We start from the raw sequence: 14,787 nt of genomic DNA, 5'->3' as shown, positions 1-14,787 counted from the left end.
CTTAGGAAGGGTAAAATAGGCACTTAATGCTATAATCAAGTTGCTAGTATACGTAATGTAAAGAATTATGCAAGTAAGAGACATAATTCCATTAGTAAAAGTATGTCGAAAAGTATATGAATGCGTAGGAATTGAGTGGAAAAGAAAGATATCCTAGCATAAGCAAGCTATAAAATGATGAGGAATATATGATTGAGAAAGGAAAATGAGAATGACCAAAACTAAGTGCATTAAGTTTGGTTTGTTGCTAGGAAGTGTATAAACGGAAAAAGATTGTTGTGGTGAATAACCAAAGGAGGAAGTATAATTGGATTAGTGGCGAAGTAATATCCCACCATTGTGAGGTGAGTAGGGGGTGCCTATTTTAAAATCTCCGCACTACATAAATTGATTGATTTATGTTAGTAAACGTCGATGGTTTTCTTAAGTGCATTGTGGATAGCATGAGCTGTTAGCCTTGATAGGCAATTTTAAAACAAATTTACAATGATTTGTATATTGCTATTGTGGAAAGCATGAGCTGGTAGAAACCATAGGAAGTTTATGGATGCAAGTGTTTTTAAAGTGATTTAGATATACCTATAGATAAGCTATACATGTAAAGAGTTTTAGAAACCAGGAAACAAGCCTTTCACAATGTTTACATCAAAATCCGTGCCTTGTATTCTTTTGTGTGATATGCATAGCTAACACATTTTTTTTAAATGATTTTCAATGCAAGTTTTGAGCTTCGGTTCTAGCCTGATTTGTACAGAAATATTTACACCATGCCTTTTAATACGAAAGGTTAATTGAAAAAGTTGTTAAACTTTATTTTTAAATAATTTAAAGCAAAAGTTTTGAACAAATTTTAGATTGATTTCTAAAATGGTTTTGACAAATCGAAAGCGTTGAGAGTAGACCAGCTGTCACTTTAGTTAAGTGTGATCTTTGTACACAAGTGAGCTCTAGCTAGAGAATCTTTGGATAGCCGATGGGCTGTTATACATGGCTGGGGCCATAGTCTGCGATATATGTGGCAAGGCCACGGGTTGATATATGTGGCTAAGCCATAAGTGTTATTCGCAGTTGCGACCACTTGATTTCTTCGATGTCGGCCGACATCGTCAAGACTACCATGGCTGTGGGGATCTTGTAGAGCAAAGCTCCTGGATGTTATTATGTGAAACTGGGTCCAAGGGTGATTACAATACTTACCTACTCGAGAGCCTTGTGAGTTTTTGACGCATTCTCTTTTGCATGGTGGAGAGTTAAGATTTCTTTGCAGCACACCTACTTTGAATAAAAGCTTTCCGTGCTTATTTGATGATCATGAAATGGTTTCCGTGGCCGTACACTTTAATTTCTTTATATGCCACACATTCTGGGAGTGTGCATACTTGATACTATTATTCATATTTTTATGGCAAGCAATGTTTTAGTTGTTTGAACTTGGTTACGTTATATTGGTTTTCGGCATCGTTTTGCCAAATAAAATGTTGTAATATGACTTCATGACTTCATCTTTACAAGGGACAAATATCCTACTTATGATTTGGTTTCTTACGATTATGATTTGATATCTCGATTTTATTACTCAACTTATCTGCCTTATGCTTATTTCCCATCTATGCCTTGCTCACGGAGTCGATGATCACTGAGTCTATGAGACTCACCCCCTTTTATTTCTTTTTTGTAGATAGTGATCAACCTAGCATGTATTCATTGGGCCCACCACGGATAGGTAAAAGCATCTTATAGCACTTTATTCTGAGTCGCTCCGCTGCTAGAGGTCGAGTCTTCATAGAGTAATTTGTTACGGAATTGGACAATAGTGTCAATTTAAATGTCCATTTGGAGCTTATAAGTCATGATGTATCATTTTTTTACGATTTGTTAATTAATGGTTTACTCAGTTTATACAACGTATTGTTCAATTCTTATCACGAAGTGTTTATGGATGAAAATAATTTCATAGATTGATGCTGTGATTATGAGATAATAACTAACGTTTTAAGTAAGGCTTGTTCGGGACTTGAGGAATCTCCCGTGAGACTCGGATGCTGGTAGCGATCGAGGAGCAGTCGTTACAATACTATTCCTTAATAGTAGGTCGTAAGTTCTTTAACCCCAACCATAATGCAAGGCTTCGCTTATTGCCTATCTTCACCTTTTCCAAACTATTTCTTATTAGCATTTGAAAGGTGTTGTTTTCAAGCTAGTAATTAAAAATTTTAAAGGGCTTAGGACCCCAATTAAAATCCATACCTCCCAACACCGCTAGAGTAGGATTCGATAATGAACTAGACAGGCACTTTTGAATTATATTTGAATAAAATCCTAACTAATCAGCATCAAGTAAAAATCTATCTAGTCTACAAATCATAGCTTTTTCCTTTCTATTGCACAATGTGAACTTCCTATTTGACATTGGTAAGTTAACCAACACCATATTTTGAATGAAATTAGAAAATTCATTTGCCAATTTAGTAACATCACTTTTACCAATCTTTCCTCAATTTTTACTGTATTAAAAGTCCCCTCCCTTGCACCACCCTTCTTTGTAACTCCTGCAGTAGTGACACCCAAAACACTAATCTTTTTACTTCATCACTAAAAGCATATACATTCACTAGCCCACACTTCTTATCTACACCACGTATTCCCTTTGTAATTGAAATATAGTTTCTATTCAAAACCTGCTCTTCAATATAAAAAATGTCCTTTTACTACATTGTTATTAATCTTTTTCAATTTTCCCTCTGTCTTAACACTTCATCTGTCTACCTTCTCTTTACACCAAATTGATTCATAAATATTCCATAGTTTACCCTTCAATTTTGTTTTTGTGATAAAAATTACATCTTAGTTTTCCTTTTTAATTATCTTGCTTACTGCCTTTCTCTTTTCACCCTTACATTAACCTTAAACATTCCATGTTAAAAAAATCATAATTTAAAGTACCACAGCATAATCAAAGCTTACTAATTAGAGACTTACTACAACTCTTTCCTTTTGTTGTAAAGATGCAATGGTTTGTTTTATCTCCTCTTTAATGTGCATGAATTCCATCCTTACCTTCTTACTTACCAATCAAACCACCTCCACCTTTATCAAATTTGAATAAGGTTTCAAGCCCTATTCATTTTTCGTATTAACTCCCTTCATTACATCTCTCGTTTGTGTGCTACTCTATAAGATTCAACCACCCACAATTTCTAATGTTATGGTCTTGATTTTTTTTCCCACCAAAATGACATCTTTTTCTTTTAACTTTGTTGAAAGTTTTAACCTCATCTCACTATTCAACATCCCTTTCTTTTGGGGGTGCCATTAAGAAAATTTATAAAAAAATTAAAAGAAATTAAAAAAAATTATACAATATGTAAACTTTTTTTAAAATTTTAAGAGGGCCATCCCATAAGGAGGCTCTGCCCTTTTGTGTATCATTAGCCGAATTTTGAGGCAATAAATTGACCTTCTCTTCCCCAGACATCCATAATTCTTTATCCACCACTTGAAGTTGTGTAAAACATTCAGATTTGTTATTGTATTTTGCACCCATAAGGATACATATCAAACAAATAATATAGACAGTAAGTCTAAACTTGTATCCCATAAGGATTTGCTCCTAATTATTCACTAAGGACTAAAATTATGACCAATTAATCTTATTCAAGTAGCTTGATATTTTAAAAAATTAGTTAAAACTAAATTAAAGCAAACACTAAATTAATTAACAAAAACTAAAAATTCACTTGAGAAAGGCAATATATTAAAACTTAGAATTATGGGTTCATTCAACACTTCATTTAATACCAACTTCTCTTATTATTTACATTCATGGGTGATTTTACTAACCTAGAATCTCAAGCTATGTACAAGTCTCTGTCGAAATGCTTGCACAAATACCTAACTTAATTACGTCACTCTATGTCTATAGTAATCAATTAAATAAGGTTTATTAAGGTAGTGTTCTAATTTGGCTATATATGGCAATTGTAGTATGTTTACTCGAATCGTAAATCAGATCAATTAAATAACGTGAATACATATTATTCAAATCTTAGTCCAATATAAAATCTTTCTATCGAGTCTCAATTACATCATAAATCAGTTAATTGTTAGCTTGACAATTAAAAGCATTAAGAACAGATTTGAATAGGCAAAACTATACCCATTCATAATAAATAAAAGAAAAATAAATATTTAGACTATATGTTGAAATTCACCATAATTCTAGAAAAGCAAATTAGTTCATAATATCTAAATAAAACATCATTCAAAGAAAATTAGTGATTAATCCAAGTCAAATAAAATAAGAAAAACACAAAAGTAGAGAAAAAAACTAATGATTGAAGCTTTTGATCTTGATCTATCTCAATTTTTTTGCTTTCTTGCTTTGTTTTTAGCTCCTGTTCTCTAGAATAGTTGCTTGTCGTCTTCCCCTCAAAACCTCTTAAAAAGACTCCTTAAATAAGCTCCAAAATATTTATTTTTCAAAATCTGGTCAAATTTTTATTTTTAGAAAATCCTCTAACACAACAACCTTAGGTTCCTTACCATTGTGATGCTGCCTCATTTTCTATGGTGGTGCCATAGCCTCCTTTCCTTAATGCCGTGGCACTCTAGCTTCGGGAATTTGTATGATGCTCTTCATTTCACCAACGCTGCTGCGGCCTTGCTCTCCTCATTACTACAACCTTGGCTTCCTCCTCACTGCAACCTTGAGCAACTCAAGGCCATAATCTTCACTCAACGTGCTACCTTGTGCAAAGCTACAGTAGTTTAGCATTTTCCAATATGATTTTCACCTTGATCTAATTCAAGCTAGGTGAAGTGGTAATGTGAAAATTGTAGTCCTATTTCTTAGCTTTCCAATAAATCAAGAATTGCATGAGTAGACTTCTGTAGCTCAATTTATCCTCGAAATACTACTGCACATACGAATGAAGCTATCACCATACTTATGTGGTTATAAATCAAATAAACCTTTCTCATCAAATATCCTACAAAAGTAATGGGAGAAATCAACAATAACTAAACTAAAATGACTTAAATTAACTGCTCAACATGTAATCCAACTTAAATTGAAAAAACACTAAAAATGCTAAAATTCTAACCTAAAATCTCAAAGATTTAGTTACTTAAGCCCTCAAAATGTATCAAAATAACTCCACATAATAGAGTTATCACACCTCTAAACTTAAGATTTTGCTAGTCCTCAAGTAAAACATGAAATAAAGTGTAATAACTTAAACGAGGAAAACACTTAACAAGAAATCAATTGCACCAATTCAATAATCACCTTTAATCTAAAGTTGATCCAAATTCTCAACTCTAAACAACACACAAATATTATTCAAGTTCATTTTCAATTCAAATGCAAGCTTATTGTCAAGTGGATTTCCAACTGCATGTGCAATCTTTTCACCTAAAACATTATACAATCTGGACAAGTTTATATTCATGCAAAAGTCTCTAGAAGTTTGCTTTTCATCTCTGTCTCCACTAATGTAGACTAATACGAAGTTAAAGATCTATAGGAATTTAATTAGCTTGTAATGTATGGCTATGGTTATGGTTGGATATAGGATATTGTAGCTTAAATCATTCTAAGCACATAGTTATTCTAGGACCCATTTCAAGCTTTATTTTCCTTTACTTAATATACCTCTTTTTCATCAAAATTTTTCTTTTGTTTAACACTTCAATCTTTTTCTTTTTCTTTCCCTTTTTCTTTTTCTCAATTTCAAACCCATAAACTTAATTTTTTTTTATTAGGTAGTGAGAGGAATGCAATCATATTTTTGAACTTTTCTTCATTTTTCCATCTTTACTACCTTTTTCTTTATTTAGCTCATAACATTTCCTAAATTAGCTTATGCACTTAGGAATAAGAGATACAAGAATTAGAATTATTTATATAAAGGTCTAGGCTAAAAAATAAGTGTTCAAATAAAGAAAAGGTTTCATTAGGCTCAAATGGGGAAAACGAAGGATAAATTATGCAAAGGTAGTCTAAAAAGGCTCAATTGGTCCAAAGATGGCCTAAATCATCTCCTTAACTAAATATAACCTAAGATTTCACCTCAAGAGAAAAAGAAACAAATTTTAGAACTCAATATATAATTCAAAAATTCACATTCACATAAACCTTTTCTAAATATGTACAATAAATCTAAGCAAAAGACATAGTGCTCAAATTGTAAAACTCTCATCTTAACAATAAAGCTTAGCATAAGAATTTACATAATACTCAAACAATATTTACATGTTTCAAAAAATCAAGATAGAATATCAGTAGGTTCTCATAGTTGGATAAGTAAATTAAAAAAAATTGATGTAAATAACTCTAGTTCAAAATCTTAAAACATGCATAAAATTAATAAAAAAAATTATGAAAATAAACTAACTAAAAATATTACAAAAACTAATAATAATAAAACCTTCCCCAAACTTAAATTGCACATCCTTATTGTGAAAAGCTAAAAAAAAGATACGTAAAGTAAACTCCCTTATCAATGGTGGCAGTGCGTTGAAAGTTCTAATTTTCTTTCTCCTCATCTTCAAGCTTTCTAAACTTGCATACTCAACAAAACAAGTTAGGGAGAGGTTATAACTACGTATTTAAATAGAAAAAGAAATAACTAAAATAACAATTAAATCTAAAAGGATATAGCTTGTGCTACCTTTTAAGAAGCACTTTTTATAGTAACTAGCTTGACTTTGGTTGAGGTTTTCAATATTCACCTTTTAAGGAGGTTTGAGTTTAGATGGAAAAAGCTTTAGGTGTGAAAGTAGCCTCCTACTAAGGTGAGGTTGTAGTGGCCTTAACTCAAGATTTGGTGCTTGCTCGACCCAAGGTGGTGGAATAGGATAATTTTTACCCAACTTTTCAAATTGAGTTCTTCTTGAATAATGCACTTTTGGTGTAGCCTTCAAAACATGTGAAACATTTGTGAGTTAGCCCAATTAAGAAGTGCATTTGATAAAATTTGATAAAATTTTCTAAGGCTTATTGTTGATGTCATCAATAAATTAGCCCAATTAAATCTCAAGATTTCTCCATGAAGTTACTTGACTTTGAATGATGGCATCATTCTTTGCCATGTATTGCATGAAAACATTTTCCTAGGTAGACTTCTTTTAAAGGACAAAAGCTTTACCTTGTGACTGAAAATCATTATGGAAAATAGGTTGTAATGAATATGTAGGACCTTGATCATTAGTCCATGAGAAATTTAGGTGGTTTTATCTTGAGTTGTAGCTGTTGGAGTATGAATTGTTTTCCTACCCATAGAAGTTTCCATCAAATTGCATTGATTCATGGTAAGCTGGACAACAATCACTTGAATGCCTACCTCCACAAGCTTGCATGTCACAAAAGGACTTTAGAAAACATTAACACCCCAAGTGTTAGTTCTTTGTGACAAAGCATCCACTTGGGCAGTCAAAGCACTGATAGCTAATTCATTATCACTAGCAACATTCCTAAGCTCAAATTGTTTAGATGGCCATTGATAGTTATAATAATTCATCACCTCAACGAAAACTACTTGACAATAAAAGAAAGAAAACTCAAATTAAGATCAATATGTGAATATTAATATTGGCAAAATAAGTAGGAAAACAAATTTCCGACAACAGTGCCAAAAACTTATTGTTAAATTTTGCACACACAAGTATACATATTAAACAAGTAATATAGATAGTAAGTCCAGAATCTTATCCCACAGGGATTTGCTCTTAATTCTTCACTAAAGACTAAAATTATGACAAATTAATCTTATTCAAGAAACTTGATGTTTTAGAAAATTAATTAAAACTAAATTAAAGCAAATACTAAATTAATTAACAGAAACTAAAAATTCACTTGAGAAAGGCAATATATTAAAATTTAGGATTATGGGTTCATTTAACACTTCATGGGTGGTTTTACAAAATTAGAATTTAAAGCTATGTACAAGTCTTTATCGAAATGCTTTCACAAATACTTAGCTTAATTGGGTCACTATATGTCTATAGTAATCAATTAAATAAGGTTCATTAAGCTAGTGTTCTGATTTGGCTATGTATAGCAATTGACATATGTCTACTCGAATCAAGAATCAGATCACCTAAGTGATGTGAACATATATTATTTAAATCTTAGTTCAATCTAAAATCTCTCTGTCGAGTCCAATCTTAGTCCAATCTAAAATCTCTCTATCGAGTCTCAACATATCATCAATTAATTGTTGGCCTAACAATTAAAAACATTAAGAACAAATTTGAATAAGCAAATCTATACCCATTCATAATAAATAAACAAAACAAATATTCAAATTATATGTTGAAATCCACCACAATTCTAGAAAAGGAAATTAGTTCATAATATCTAAATAAAGCATCATTCAAAGAAAATTAGCCATTAATCCAAATCAAAGAAAATAAGAAAAACACAAAAGTAGAAAAAGAAACTAATGATTAAAGCTTTTGATCTTGATTCTCTCTCAATTTCTCTTGCTTTCTTGCTTTGTTTTTGGCTCTTTTTCTCCAAAATAGTTACTTGCCATTCTCCCCTAAAGACCTCTGAAAAAGACTCCTTAAATAGGCTGCAAAAGACATAATTTCCAAAATCCTGACAAATTTTTATTTTTGAAAAATTCTCTAGCGCTGCGGCCTTGGGTTCTTTGGCATCGTGGCGCTGACCTTTTTGCTATAGTGGCATCACGGCCTTCCTCTCCTTAACACTACAATGCTCTAGCCTTGGAAATTTGAATGAGGCCTTTCATTTCACCAATGTTGCGACCTTGCTCTCCTCAGTGCTGCAACCTTACTCAAGGCCGTAGCTTTCACTCAGAGTGATGCCTTGTGCAGAGTTGCAGCAATTTAACATCTTCCAATGCAATTTTCACCTTAATCTAATCCGAATTGGGCTTAGCAGTAAACATAAAGGTTGTAGCCCTATTGCTTAGCTTTCCAATGGATCAAGAATGGCATCAATTGGACCTCTGTACCTCAATTTAGCCTTGAAATATTGTAGTATGTATGAATGAAGGTATCACCATACTTGTGCGATTTTAAATCAAATGAAATTTTCTTATCAAATATCCTATGAAAGCAATGAGAGAAATCAACAATAATGATTCTCAAAGTAGCTTAGAGCAAAAACAAAGTAAAATAAAACTAAAATAACTTAAATTAACTACTCAACATGTAATCTAACTAAAACTAGAAAAACACCTAAAATGCTAAAATTCAAACTTATAATCTCAAAGATCTAACTACTTAAACCCCCAAAATGTGTCAAAATAACTCTATATAATAGAGTTATCAAGACTATTGGTTCATTTTTACTTGAGTGGGCCACTAAACCAAGACTTTCCTACTTTGTTGTATCAATCTCATTATCGATCACTTTCTCACCCCTTATTTTCTCCATGTCAATATTACAATCCATTATTTTTGGACCCATTAAAATTTTTTCCGGTGTTATTTAAGTGCCTGGAACAACAACTTTATCCCTTTTATTTCCCAAATCATTGGCTAATTTAGAGAAAATATATTTCATTAGAATCCTCAGAAGTGTGGTCACCTTTTTTTATATATAAATAATTAATATTTATATATGTGCTTTATTTTACTTGTTATTTTATTATTAGAAAAATTCATTCAAAGACCTGATGGGCTTTACAAACTTCAGGCTTTGTCTTAGTCTTTGTTATTAAAAGGGTATCAAACATAATGAACAAGCCCAATGTCTAGGTTTGTTAATGAAAACAGGCCCAAGTGGTTAAAGTAGAAATAAAATAAGAACAAACTAAATAAGCAAGATTAAAATCAATACCTTAAGATCAAAATGATCTAAACAGATTAACATTCTAGAAAATGAAATAAAAATGAGAAAATAAAAGAAATAAAGAAAAAAGAGAACAAAAAAAGAAAATGAAAAGCTAGTTGGACACAGCTCAATAGGTTGCAAGGACAGTTATACCAGGCTAGACGTGAAAAATCCACATCTGGAAAAATGCCTCTTGGTGCTGGATGGCATAGGTGGCTACATCCCCAGAGTCCATGAAGGCATAGCTACCCTCTTCCCAAATTAAAGAAAACCTTTTTCAAAAAAAAAAAACCCTAGAAATTCTTATAGAGCAAAAAACCTAGAATCAATAACCAAAAAAATCCTAGCTTTTTCTTTCTACTAACTGCTTACCACAACCACCAAAGAAAAAAAAATCAATGTGCCTTAAAACATAAAATCAAAACTGTACAAAGAGGAAGTAAATTAGGAAGCTGTGGGTGTGTATGAAAAGGTTGTTGCTGTTGAGGTGATGTTTAGGGTTTGAAAGGGGGTTTCGGTGAAGGAAGGGAAATAAGGTTTTTGATCCGATGCAAATGGTGGTGGTGAACTGTAGAATGGTGGTAAGAAATAGGGTTTAGGTTTTTGGTTTTGGTGTTTAGAAAGAAGAGAGGAAGCAGCTGTTTAGGTAAAAAGAGAAAGTGATCAAGGGAAATAAAGAGAGAGAAAGAAAAAGAACTTTAAACACTTAAGGTTTGGGAAGCATAGACAGTTCCAAAATGGCACTGTTTGGCTTGGATACTTGGCTTGATGACTAGAGCTTGAAATGACACCATTTGGGAAGAGTCATTGCACACCACACGGCACATTTTGGATAAAGGTTGATCCTTGAAGCAGGCTTAGGGTGATATTTCAAAAGCTAGTCATTTTACGCGAGTTTTAGCCCAAGAAAGGTAAAGCCTTGCCTTGTTCTTGTGTGGATCTAATTTGGGTGATTCCTTGTGGTTGGCCCAGTTTATCCTGCTAAAAAACATATTGTTCAAATTATGTGATTAACTTAAATAGGATGAAGAGAAAATATTATGAAAAATTTATATGATGTTTAAGGGTAAGAAAATTAAAATAAAGTTAAACAGAAAGCTATAAATTGAAAAAGATAAATAAATATTTAGTTATAAAGAGAATAGGTTTAGCTAGGTAAAATATATATAGAAAGAAATAAATGTCTAAATATAATAATAATAATAATAATAGATTTAGGTAGGTAAAATGTGGAAAACAAATAAATGTTTAGTTATTAAAAAAAAGGATTCAAGTAAAAAAAAAAAGGAAAATACTAAGTTATGAAGAAATAGATTTAGATAGATGAGACAGAATATAAAAAAATAGAAAAGAAACTTGGTCATAAAAAAATAAGTTAGGTAAATAAGAAAAATAGAAACGACATTTAGTTATAAAAGAAGGTAGATTAGGTAAAAATATAAAATAATAATAATAATAAATAAATAAAGTATTTGGTTATAAAAAAATAGATTTTGGTAAAAAGAAAATATATATAGTAAAATAGATAAATACTTAAATAAAAAAAATAGTTATGTAAAAATAAAAATAATAATGAAATATTTATTTATGATATATATATATATATATATATATATATATATATACATACAAAGATGAAACAATAAAAAGAGTAAAATTTCAAAGAAATAACAAAAGAGAAATTTATAAGTACATCATGCACCATCATTGCATTATTTAAGAATCATGGCATATAGGCATATTGTGTCTGTGAGTCAAAGCCCCGATGACGAGACATTTCAAAGGAACTTGTGAAGGGAAGTTCCTTCGAAAAATTTCCTGTGTGAAAAGACATCTTTGAGTCGCACTACTATGATGGGAGGGCTTAGAGAATGTCCTTAATAAAAGTTTTTTGCTTTTATTAGGGTTTGCATTCATGAAATAATTATTTTTACCTACAAATGATGTAAGTGCACAAGATGGCAACACGTAATATAGTGATAAGTAGAGTTTGTAGATCCCTCGAGGAGTTGATCCAATAATTGTTGTTAATTACTAAAATTTTAACAAGGTAAGTTTAATCCAAGCAAAAAAAAAAAATAAGTTGTTAAAATGAAATAAATTTTACTCTAAAAGTCTATATTAACCTAAAGATTGCAAGTTAAATGTGTGTTGAGGAAAGGCTAAGACTATGGTTTTAGCTATTGCTTTATAGGAATACATGATCAATTGACTACCTACTTTTTATAAAAATCAATGTTAGTCTAGGTTCTCTGAACATGCATAATACTCCATCGAGTCATCACACAATTGCTTAGCTTCATTAACAATTTATATGTCTATAGAAAATTAACTAAAGCTAAGTTTACTAAGTTTAGGAGTTATATTGACTATGTATGATTAATAGGTATATGTCTATCCTATTAAATAATCACCCACTTAATTTCTTAACATGGAATAAACATATATGACTCAAATTGAGGTCTTTTTAGATTAGCCTTGTCAGGCATCATCTAAAACCTCATACTCAACTTGTTGGTGATCAAGCAACAAATGAGACAATAAGCATAAATTTGAATAAACATTGATATTTTCATAAAAATAAGTAAAAATGAATCCAAAGTATTCCAACTATGCAATAGCATCCACCATAATCCTAGATGAAAAATTCTAGCTCAACATGTTCAAAAGGAAAATACACATTTCAACAAAGGAAAGCATTATTTTACACAAAAAGTTAAAGAAAGAGAATCAAATCTAGAGTGAGAAAATAATTTGTTGCAGCTTTTTGATCCTTCAACTCATGATTCTTTTCTTTTTTGTCCTTTATGTTTCTTGCCTTTTTTTGCCCAAAATGGTCTCCCTGAATCCTCCTCTTTCTTAATCCAAAAATATCTATTTATACCCTTTTCTTTTTCAGCTTAACTTAAAAACTTGTGCAGAAATATTCATTAAATGATGTGTTCTCACTATAGCAAGAATGGATTTTTGTTGCAGCAAAATTGCATCTTACAAATATCCTGCTTTTCACTGCAGCGAGAATGGACTCTCATTACAGCTAAAATCCTTTAGACTTTGAAGTTCATTTTGCGTTGTTTCTCACTGCAACCTACTTGAATTCTCGCTATAGTGAGAAATTCTATGACTTAAAAGCTTAATTCTGCTTTGTTTCTCGTTGCTGCCGACTTTCACTCCCGCTACAGCGAGAAACTCTCTAACTTGGTTAGTGAAGTCTACTACAGTCCTTATTTTTCAGCTGCATTATTGGCCATGATTTATTCTGATCTGGGTGAAGTGTTACCAAAGTTTTAGCTCGTCCTCTCGGCTTTCCATTGGTTCAAGATTCACCTTGATTGGACTTCTGCAACTCGATTTATGCCCTAAAAATTTCAACATGTTCAATTACCTTTTAAGCCCACTTGCCCATTCTTTGCATTTATGCTCAAGTCCTTGCATCTCCTTCAACATTAAAGGATTAAATAATCAGAGCTGAAATGAGGGATTTTTACAAGAAATTAAACTAAAATTGCATAAATAAAAATTGATACCATATAAGTTAAAATACTACTAAAACACATAGAAATTGCCTAAGGATTGCAAAAAAACCTTAAAAGACTTAGTAAAATTCATGCTCCAAAGGTGCATATGATAACTCTATATAATAGAGTTATCACACCCCTAAACTTAATATTTTTCTAGTCCTCAAACAAAACTTAAAACAATAAAAGATGCATGAGAACTAAAAACATTAAATGACAAATTCATTGAACCAACTCAAAGATTACCTTTAAATTTCTCGTAAGTTGCCTTATTTTCAAAGCTCATAGCAAACCACAAATATTGTTCAAGTTCATGTATCAACAAAATTGCAAACTCATTTTCAATTGGTTTCTCTTGCGTGTGTGTAAAATTCCTTGCAATACACATCATGTCGCTGGAATTCGTTTATGCTCACTCAAGAATTTAAATTAGTCAAGAGTTTCATAAGTTTGCTCTTCGTTTCTCTCTCTACTAATGTAGGCTAACACTCAATCAAGGATCCTTAGGACTTTGTCTAGCTTGTAATGAGTGACTACGGTCAAGGTATAGTAAAGGATAAAATGTAGCTCAAATCACCCTAAGCACATGATTATTCTAAATTCTCTAGTAAGTTTTGCTTTTCACTTTTTCTATTCATACCTTTTTTCTTCAATTCATCATCCTTTCAATTCATCAAGCACTTTATTCTATCTTTGGATTTTTCATTTTTCTCTCTTTTTTTTTAATTGGCACCCCCAAAACTTGTGGCATTTTATGGTAAGTAGTGGGGTGAATTTCTGTACACCTTTTTTTTTACTCCAATTTCACTACTCTACCTGTTTCACAATTTCTAAGCTTAAAACATCTCTAAAAAATAATCTATACACTTTGGAGTGATGGACGTTAAAGTGAAAATTTTATTTACAAGTTAAAGCTTTTTACTTAGTGTTTAATGAAAGGAAGGAAAAAATTTGGCTCAAACAAGGGTGACTAAGGATATAATTGTATATGGTAGGCTCAAAAAGCTCAATCGATCCAAAGATGGCCTAAGTCATCTCTTTAACTAAATGTAGCCTAGGATTTCACCTCGAGAGAAGCTAAAACAAATTCTAAAACTCAAGATTTTATTCAAAAATTCACATTTGCATAAACTTTCTCTAAGTGATCGCAATTAGTTAAAGCAAGAAACATGTGCACAATAATGTGGAAAAACATAATTTACAATGATGCTTAGCAATAGAGATCAACAAAATACTCACACAATATTCATATTCACCAAGAGCATAAGAATAAAAAGCAACTATTTTTCTTCATTGGATAACTAAATCTAAACTAATGGTGCAATGAATTATTAAATCTAACATTTTTAGAAATTAAATAAAATAACTTACTAACCTGAAATTCAAAAGAAAAAACTATAACGAACACATAAGAGCACAAAATATAAGAGCAAAGATTTAAAAATTTTAAAACTCTTCCCCAAA

The sequence above is a fragment of the Theobroma umbraticum genome, unplaced genomic scaffold, assembly GCF_002168275.2.
Source record: "Theobroma umbraticum cultivar Fairchild unplaced genomic scaffold, ASM216827v3 scaffold_12.0, whole genome shotgun sequence".
Taxonomy (NCBI): domain Eukaryota; kingdom Viridiplantae; phylum Streptophyta; class Magnoliopsida; order Malvales; family Malvaceae; genus Theobroma; species Theobroma umbraticum.
The sequence above is the reverse complement of the archived record's forward strand: the minus strand, read 5'-3'. Positions refer to the sequence as shown.